This window comes from Plecotus auritus (assembly GCF_963455305.1).
Source record: "Plecotus auritus genome assembly, chromosome: 12".
NCBI classification, from domain to species: Eukaryota; Metazoa; Chordata; class Mammalia; order Chiroptera; family Vespertilionidae; genus Plecotus; species Plecotus auritus.
Genome location: NC_137778.1, coordinates 29,911,120 through 29,921,453, shown reverse-complemented (window position 1 = coordinate 29,921,453; position 10,334 = coordinate 29,911,120). Strand labels below are relative to the sequence as shown.

Genomic DNA, 10,334 nt, shown 5'->3' with positions numbered 1-10,334 from the left:
CCTCCGGGACAGGGCCCCCCCTCCGCTCGCCGCTCCCCCCACCCCCAGCCGCCGGAAGCCGCGCGCCCCTCCTCCTCCTCTTCGGAAGCCCCGCCTCCGCTCCTCACGTGACCTCCCCGCTTGGCCTCTTTCACGTGACCTCTCCTTCTTTCCCGCCCCTTGTTCTAGCCTGCCACCCTCCACATGTGACCGCGGCTCTCGGCTCGCCGATTTTAAGCGCCTCAGTGCGTGTTTACGTACAGCGTGCGTGCGTGCGTGCCGCTCTCCCCTCTCACATGACCCGGCCCCGCGTGCTCCCAGGGGCTCCTCGCGCGGGACGCTGTTTCCTGCTCTGGGTCCCTTTCCCTGCCTCTCCACGTCGCGACCGACGTGCTGGGCACTCAATGGGCAGAGACGAAAGAGTGGGACCTGCGGTCGCCGCTGTGCCGCCTTCATCCTGCACCCCCACGCTGGTCCTCGGCGCAGGGTCCCCAGCCCCTGCCCTCGTGAGGCCACGTGGGCATGCTCTATCGCCACACCGAATAAGGGGCGTGTAGCTGGGGAAGGAGATAGGGATCCAGTAACAAGAGTCTTGGATTCTCGCCTGGCCCAGCCGCTAGTTCGTTTCGTTGTGTGACTTGGGTTAACTACCTTCCTTCAGCCTCCTCATCTGTACAATGACTGATGAGGGTAATGCCTGCTCTGTCTACTCCCGAAGATTCGATGCCAGGAGACCGTGAAGTGTGTGATAGATCGATGGTCAAGTGTGAGCGGTAGTGGATTGCTGACCCTTCGCACTTATGAGATCCGGGGGTCTGGACGGGGTCGGGGAGGGACAGCATGGGCTTCCGAGGGTAAACCATTAGCCTGGAAGTAGAATGGAAGGAGGCAGACCCGGAGGGCCACATTCTCCGTCCAAAGCCCGAAGCCTAAAGGACTAGCGTTTTGTCGCAGTGGTCCTAGCAGTTGCCGGGAGTAGGCGGCAGTGCCCCCGGGCTCTCGCTAGGTGGCACTGTCACAAAGGACAAAGCTGGCTGAGGTTCCAGAGGCTTGGAGCCGGAGTTCCTCTGCCAAATGTTAACCTGCGGTAGGGCCAGGTGAATTCTGCTGGGCCAGCTCAGCGCTTGAGCCCCTGGCAAAGTGCCACCTTCCTCACTCCAATATGGACCAAAATGAGCTAGCGGGCCGCTAGCCTTTGTTGGAAGTTGAGCGCTTTGGTGCTTGGTGCTGGGTTACTCATTTAAGTAGTCAGTGGGATTGATAAGGGCCTTTTTGGTTAAGTCGGGCTCTGGGTATTTAAAGATGACTGAGACATGGTCGACACGACGAATATGTCTTCTTTGGGGAGCCTGAACAGTTAGCTACACGTAGCATAAAAGGCGGTAGTAAGGATTCCCATTTATTGAGCACTTCCTAAGCCAGGGTATCTTGTAAATATTTCTACCCCCCTACCCCCCAACAACACTGCAAAGTAAGCATTTTCTATCCCTGTTTTACAAGTGGGGGAAAGGATGACTGCTCAAGGATATACAACTAGTAAGCAGAGTTTTTGGGTGTGTCTCCAAAGTTCGTGCCCTTCTATCCCACTCTGCCTTCCTCTGATGCTTAAAATAAAAAAAATAAAATAAAAAGCACAACACCTTATTGATTTTAGAGAGAGAGAAACATGGATGTGAGAGAAAAACATCGATTGATTTCCTCCCACACACATCCCGAATGAGGATATGCTCTGAATGGGAATCGAACCTGAAACCTTTTTGGTGTACGGGATGATCCGAACCAACTAAGCCACCCAGCTGGGGCCTCTGATGCTTTTTTTAAAGCCTTTATTCCTGCGTCTCACATCCGGGCAAGTGGAGAAGAAAATCTAGGTGCTTCTTTCCTTTGGCATCAATGGGAGATTCAAGCCAGGTAAGCCCCTGCCAGAATGCATGACCCCTTATCTGGGCCCCACCTCACCACCCCCTATTTTTGCCTATGAGAGTTTATCTATGAAAAGCACATAAAACAGCCGCTGGCACATAGTAATGCTATGTAGGTGTTAGTCATCACTACTGTTGTGATTGCTGTCGTGGCTGTTGATGGTCTCATCACCGGAGAAAAGGACTGGATACCTCTCCTTCCGACATACGCATACTTGTGTGTGTCACTTCAGCCCTGTGCCATTCCCAGAAAGGTCCCAGAGTGACTTACCGCCCTAACCTCCACTTTTCCCTATAGAGGAATCCCTTATATTAGATATGGCTGGTTCCTCATTCATCTTGTGGACAACGAATTCCTAAACAAGGAGTTTTTGGAAATAAGGACCTAACTTCATGTCAACACCTCAGTAAAACTTTTCCTAATTTGCCCACATTAACGTTCACCATGTGGTCCCAGGGCCGTACCCCATCAGAGCATTTTCACACCGTGCTGGCGTCTTTGTAGACCATACTTGTTCCCACCAACCTGTGAGCTTCTTACGTGCACAAGCTGCTGGCTCGTTTCTGTATGCCCTTCCTTTTTTGCCCTGAAGTGGCCTTCTGAAAGTGCAGCTCTCTCTGTGTTTAACCTTTTCCTGACTGCAGGCGGCCATGTTTTTCCAGGCTCAAGCAGACTGTGAAAAGTGAGAAAGTGTCTGGTTCTCCCACAGCCAGAGGATATTGCAGTCATTTCTTGATAGGCTCTTCTTTTATGTGTGGTGTCCTGATCATCACCCAGGGATCTGCAGGACTTGACGTCTGTGCATCACACATATTGGTGTTCCTTAGACTTTCTACCACAATGCCTGACTTCCTGTCACGAGCCAGTTAATGAATAAATGAGCCCACGATGGCTGGAGACCTCCCTCTGCCAAAGAGGTGTTTAAAGCTGATGGCATTTCTTTTTTTTTTTTTTTTTTTTTTTTTTTTTTTTTTTTTTTTTTTTTTTTTATATATTTTATTGATTTTTTACAGAGAGGAAGGGAGAAGGATAGAGAGTTAGAAACATCGATGAGAGAGAAACATCGATCAGCTGCCTCCTGCACACCTCCTACTGGGGATGTGCCCGCAACCAAGGTACATGCCCTTGACCGGAATCGAACCCGGGACCCTTCCGTCCGCAGGCCGACGCTCTATCCACTGAGCCAAACCGGTTTCGGCAAGCTGATGGCATTTCTTAGCAGAGGTAGTCAAACTACAGTGTTTCTCTCTCTTATCTACTTCAAGAGGTTTTCATATGTCACTTGACTCTAGCCCTTACCCCCAAACCCTACAAATGCAGCCATTTGGAAGATCCTGAATTCCATATTTTAGCAATGACTTTAATTGGAATAAAACAAGGTTGCTCAGTGGTTAGAGCGTTGGCCCACAGACTGAAGGGTCACAGGTTCAGTTCTGCTCAAGGGCATGTACCTCAGCTGCAGGCTTGATCCCTGGTCCCGGTCAGGGCATGTGTAGGAGGCAACCAATCGATGTGTCTCTCTCACATTGATATTTCTCTCTCTCTGTCTCCCACCTCCCCTCCATTCTCTCTAAAAATCAATGGGGGGAAAATACCCTCGGGTGAGGATTAACAACAACAAAAAAAGACTAAACCAAGGTGATGAGATGGTCCCACAATGTTGCACAGACTCCAAGTCGCCCAGTGAGGAAACTCAAAAGTCATGGTCACTGAGATGAGGCCTGTCTCTTCCTCTCTGCTGGTCTGTTCAGTACCTCAGCTCTCTGGCTGAGAGAGCCCTCTGGCAGCGGCCTAGAATGGAGTCATATCTGGGTTCTGCTAAAATGTGAAGGGAAGGGGCCTTACACATGGAATGGAAATGGTGCATACATTCATTTAATGAATATATTAAAAAGTCACTGCGCTCGTGGAGCTTACATTCTGCTGGGGGAAATAGACGTGATAAAGGTGGTGTCTACAAAGCCAGCTGACTCCCTAGATGTAAGAGAAGATGAGAAAATAGTTACTGAGCACCTACTACCTGTGGGGCACTGGGGATGCAGCATTAAATGAGACAGAACCAGTCCTCCTCACCTTTTCTGTGTGTTCAGTCTGGTAGAGAACCAGATACTTTATGAATTGTTTACACGTCCAGTCACTTAATTGCAATTACCTATGAGGGGAGAAAGGGCTGGATACTGACGCAGGCGGGAGGGACAGCACACACAATAGTTTTGAGGCAGGACCATGGCAAGACACAGGAAAGAAGGCCTGTGTCTGCAACAAGGGAGAGAGAGACAGGTAAGGTAGGCAAGGCTTAAATCTTGGCAGACATCCAAAACCATGTTTGGGAACTGGGGCTTTGTTTTCAGATCAAGGAAGATGAAAAGATCACTGGAATTCTGAGAAGCTGTGCAAGCCTGGGCAACTAATAGCAGTAGCGTTAACAGAATCTCATGAGACGTCTCAAAGGAGAGCTGAGTTTCGTGGGAAGAGTGGAGAGTTGGGTTATAAATATACTGAGTGTGTGGAGGGAGGGGAGATGTGGGACATTCTCCTGGAGACATCAGTGGGGTGTGTTCTGAGCTCAGGAAAAGGGCAGAGCCATAGGTGTTAATTAGAGAATTGGCTACAGCTGTCCTTTGAATTAGCCCGTAAAGGAGGCAGCACAGCTGAGTTGAAGGAGCATGGACTGGGGAGTCAGGCAGAACTGAGCTTGGATTTGAATTCATCTGCTTTGCTGGCTGTGTGACCTTGGGTGAGTGATTTAATTTCTGTGAAACTCGGTTTCCTTATCTGTAAAATGGGCATGATACTCTTCTGCCTTGCAGGGTGGATCCTTGTTCCAATTTAGATGAAATGAGATATGTAAAGTGATGAACACTGATGGGCCCATGATACATTGCTCAGCAAATGTTAAATACTACTATTACTATGATTACTGTTATTGCTACAAAGTCAAAAGATACTCACCATTCAGTAAACACAGATAGGGCTTTGCCATGTGGTCTAGGTATGAACATATAGCAGTAGACAGGCAAGATCCCGGCTCTCTAGCCTTTGTTTTCTAATGCAGAGAGTTAGAGACCAGACCAATGAATGACCAGAAGAGTGACTGGTAAGTATTTGAAGGAATTAGAGTAGGGTCATGTGGGAGAGGAGGACTGGGGTCACTTTAAGTCCACTAGTCCAGGGAGGTCTCCTGGGAGGCAGTGTTTGAGCTGAAATTTGAAGAAGAGAAGGCAGGCATGGCAGGAGGGGAAGTGCTTTCCAGCAAGGAGAGCAACAATCTCAGAGACGCTGAGTGAGAACAAAGATGGCTGGACTAGAACTAGGAAGTTAATGATATCCTGGCTGGGCTTATGGACTTTGAACCCCAGCTCTGGCAGCTGTTAATAGTGTGACTTAGCCTGGATGTACTTCAGTTTCCACATCTGTAATGTGTAACTCATAATAGTACCTCCCTCATAAGGCTGGTGGAAGGATTAAGTGAGATACACGAAAAGTGCTTAGAATAGTGCACAAAGTAAGAACTTGGTTTTTCGCCCAACTGGTGTATTCAGTGGTTGAGCATTGACCTATGAACCAAGAGGCCACGGTTTGATTCCCAGTCAGGGTACATGACTGAGTTGAGGGCTTGATCCCTGTGTGGGGTGTGCAGGAGGCAACCAATCAATGATTCTCTCTCACCGTTGATGTTTCTGTCCCTCCCTCCCCCTTCCTCTCTGAAATCAATTAAAATATATTTTAAAAAATAACTTGGTTTTTCAAAAATGAGAGGGGATTATTATACCTTGAGTCTAGTGAAAAAAGAGAGGGGGTGGTAAGGTAGGCGGCGAGGCCAGTGAAAAAAGCAAGGGCTGGATTATAGAGACCACAGTAAGTGTCTGGGTTTTATTCATAGTACAGTGGGAAACCCTTGAAAGATTTTAAGCTGTGAGTGACATGATCTGACTTTAAATTTTAAAAGATCATTCTGGCTGCTGTATGTAAAATGGATCATAGAGATTTTTTTCTTCTAAAGGTCATGTGTTATCAGGATAAGCAGATGCTCTTATTTGGGGCAGAGTGAGCATCCCCTCTGACTTGCTCCCAGAAGCATAGCACTCTGACACTGACCTACAGATATGGCCTGAGCACTTGTGCTTTGTCAGGAACTATAGTGGGCACTGGGGCTGCAGAGACAAATAAAATACAGTCCCTGTGGGTAGTGCTTGGCTTCCTTCCTGGCACACAGGAGGGGCTCCTTCCATGACAGCTACTACTCATCGTTTCTGTTGTATTTCTTACTCCTGCCCTCAGGAGCACATGGTAATGGGCGAACTGGGGCCAGAGATAATCAACTGTGGTACAACATGGCAAACAATAATAGGGATGAAAGGTAAGGGCCTTGAAGGGTGATATTACTCAGGATTAACTCCCAATAAAGAATGTGACGGAAGTTACTTAGATGGAAATGAAGGGATATTCTGAAAGAACTGGGCCTTAAAGTAGAAAGAGGTTCGGAAGACAAGGAGGAATGACTTAGGAGAAAAGAAGAGAAAGACAGGAGGGGGCTCAGCATAGACAAGATTGTAGAGATGTTGGCCATCAGTGATTTAGGCTGAGGCCCCCGTGTAACCCTGATAGTATTAATTCTCTGGAGGTAGAATAAAATAAGTATTTAGCAATAAATAATAAATAATCAAAAAACTTTAAAACCTTTGGCCCAGCAATTTCACTTGGAAATTATTAAAGACATATGCAAAAATGTATCTACAGTAGAATACTTTGTAAAAATTTAAAAAGTCATCAAAGAAAGAAAAGCCATCAAAGAATACTCATTGGTATAAAGAAATATTTGAGAAATAGTAAATGAAAAAGGAAGGTTACAAATTGTATTATAGCATACTAGAGGCCCAGTGCATGAAAATTCATGCACTGGAGGGGGGGGTCCCTCAGCCCGGCCTTCCCCCTTTCACAGTACGGGAGCCCTCAGGGGCGGGAGGCGACGCCCCATCACACCTCTGCTGCTGCCACTGCTGGCAGTGCAAGCCTCGGCTGGCCCTGGTTACCTGAGCCTCGGCTGGGTGGCTGGGCAGCTGCCATCCAAGGCTTGCCTGTGCCTCAGGCCAGCCCTGGGCGGCTTGGGGGCTGAGGGGACTGGGGGACTCCGGAGGCAGGTACGCGGAGTGGCTGGCACCTGCTGCCCCTGTGGGGCTGAGGGGACTGGGTGCCACCATCTTGTGGCTGTGGGTGCTATCATCTCTGAGGGCGTGGCAGTCAATTAGCATATTCCCTCCTTATTGGCTGTGGGTGCTGCCATCTTTGTGATGGCGTGAGGGTCAATTAGCATATTCCCTCTTTATTATATAGGATTCCTTTTAAAAATAAATTAAGATGTACACAATTTAGTTATGTACCAAGCAGAAACACATTTTTTATACAACAAGAAATTAACAAGAATGTTCATAAAAATATTTTTAATAGTCCAAAATAGGAAACAACTGTCCTGGCCAGGTAGCTCAGTTGGTTAGAGCATTGTCCCAATAAGCCAAGGTGTGGGTTCGATCCCCAGTCAGGGTTCTGACAAGAATCAACCAATGAATGCATAAATAAGTAGAACAACAAATCAGTGTTTCTCTTTCTCTTTCTCCCTTATTCTCTCTCTAAAAATAAAAAAACAAGACAAAATAGTAAACAACCCAAATAAGTGATGGTATATTCATACAATGGAATATTCTATAGCAATGAGATGAATAAACTACAACTGCATTCAACAATGTCAATGATTCTCATTAACATAACGTTAAAAATACAAAAGATCATGACTCCATTTATATGAAATTCAGCAGGCAAAGTTGATTTGTGCTCTTAGAAGTCAATAGTGGTTACTTTTTTTTAGTCATTTTTTTAATTGTGGGAAAATACACATAACATAAAATTTACCATTTTAACCATATTAAAGTGTACAATTCAGTGGCATTCTTTACAGTCACAATGTTGTGTAACCATGACCTCCATCAGTTCCAGAACTTTAAGCAGTACCCACTGAACATTCACTCTCCATTCCTCCCTGCCCCCATGATGTTACTTTTGAAGAGGAGAGAATAATTACGGGAGTGTGGGGGAAGGACATAATGAGGGACTTCTGGATATTACTAGTGTTCTAGTTTTTAAAAGTCTGGGTGGGAATTATATGGCTGTGTTCGTGAAAGTTTACCTAGCTGTACATTTATGATTTATATACTTTTTGGATGTATGTTATATCTAAGTATACATAAATGTGTAGATCAGTTGATTTATAACGCCTTTAAAAGAAAATGTTCCTTACCATCAGAGGCAAAGGGAGTGTCACACCCAACTTGGCCTGGTCCCTGGTTTGCCTCAGGGCTGATACTTCTATATCTGTCCATCGCCCTGCATGGTTTCGGACCTGCCCCCTCTCTCTGGCTGCCTTTCTTCCTGGTGGGGATGGAGGGAGTGTGTGGGGGAGAATGAGGGAGAGAGGATGTTCCAGCTCTCCTTGGCCACTGGGTGGTTGTGCTGGGAGGACTCACTCCCTGCCAGGCTGGAATTCATCTTCACGTAAAAGCTGGGGAATGTGAAAAGATAAGGTAAAGGCCAAGGGTAAGGATAAGGATAAGGATAAGGAGCAGACTGCCTGGACTGGCCTAAAGGAGCATCAGGTAGCAACCAAGGGCTTCAGGAAAGCAAATGTCCCTCTAGTCTGTCAAACCAGAGACAAGCAAGTACTCCAGAAAGAGATTTTCTTTTTTAAAATACGTCTTTATTTCAGAGAGAAGGGAGAGGGAGATAGAAACATCAATGATGAGAGAAAATCATTGATCAGCTGCCTCCTGAACTCCCCCTACTGGGGATTGAACCCACAACCTGGGCATGTGCCCTGATTGGGAATCGCACTGTGACCTCCTGATTCATGGGTCGATGCTCAACCACTGAGCCACACCAGCTGGGCCAGAAAGAGATTTTCATAAAAGAAGCCCTCTTCAATCACCCACATCCACCAAAAGAGGAAAGTACTAAGTTTTATCTACATGCAAGCTCCCTGTCCCTCTCAGGAATTCAAAATGCCTTTAAGCCACCTGGTCTTACTGGCTTTCTCATCTTTCAAATCTCAGTTTTTACCTTCATCCCCTCTAGGCACGCAGACATTACTAACCTCTTCCTCCTCTGTGCTCCCATAGCACCTTGTTTATACCTCTACTGAGCAGCCACCATATTGTGTCATAAGTCTTTGTTGCCAAACTGTGGCAACAAAGCTGGGACTAGGTCTTTTTTTTTTTTTTTAAATATATTTTATTGATTTTTTACAGAGAGGAAGGGAGAGGGATAGAGAGTTAGAAACATCGATGGGAGAGAAACATCGATCAGCTGCCTCCTGCACACTCCCTACTGGGGATGTGCCCGCAACCAAGGTACATGCCCTTGACCGGAATCGAACCTGGGACCCTTGAGTCCGCAGGCCGACGCTCCATCCACTGAGCCAAACCAGCTAAGGCTGGGACTAGGTCTTTTTGATCACTTCATCTCAACACCTATGCAGTAGATACCCTACAAACATGGATCTGATTGTTGGAAGGTGGGCCTTCTTCCTGCCTTTGACCTTTTCCCCACGTGATGTGACGGCATACATTCCTTTCCTTTTCTGTAGGCTTTTGTTCTTCAATCCTTTCCTTGGTTCCAAGATTTTTTAAATTCTTCAGATAGTTTTACATGTTCCTGCATGCACTTGCCTTGGAGCCTGTGGTGCAGGTTTATGGCCCACGTCCATGTGCAGTACAGAGCCTGCAGCCATCCCACTTCTCTCCAGTCCTTCTTTTTCGGGTACTTGTCCTGCTCTTCCTTCACAATTTCAGGAACTGAGCTTTTATTTATTTATTTTTCTAGTTTCCAAAGGCTTTATTAGTAAATATGCGTTAGAAAAGAAGGATAGGTCCTATTGCTCCCAAGTCAACGGACTGAAGAGCCAAAGGGGACTGATGCTTTGTCCACCTCTTATTCATAGATCCAGCCAAACGCACAAGACGTGTAGTCACCCATTCTTGGGGCTTAAACCATAGGCTGATTTCTCTCTCAGCGCTTTTTACTGAATCACTGCAGTGAATGATGTTTCTGCCAACCTGAATGCAAAGGTCTCCATGAATGGTGCCTGGCTTAGAACCTGCTGGATTGGTCTTCCCAAGCATCGATCTCCCTGTCTTCACCACATTCAGCCCTTCCCAGACCATGGTCACCACAGGCCCTGAGTTCACGTACTTCACCAGCCCAGGGTAGAATGGGTGGTCTTTCAGGTCAATGCGGTGCTGTTTCAGGAGCTCCTCAGAGGCCCGGTGGAACTTTATGGTGACGAGGCAGAACCCCTTCTCGAAGCACTTGATGATGATGCGCATCAGGCCGCACTGCATGCCGTCAGGCTTGATGGCGATGAAGGTGAGCTCCATGCTGGCCAT

General features: G+C 47.0%; 1 pseudogene across 1 annotated transcript; it reads right to left on the bottom strand.

The window, feature by feature from the left end:
- Window positions 1-9,879: 9,879 nt before the first annotated feature.
- LOC308237383 (nucleoside diphosphate kinase B-like) lies at window positions 9,880-10,334 on the bottom strand (annotated as a pseudogene). The gene has a single exon. The product of its transcript is annotated as a nucleoside diphosphate kinase B-like (transcript).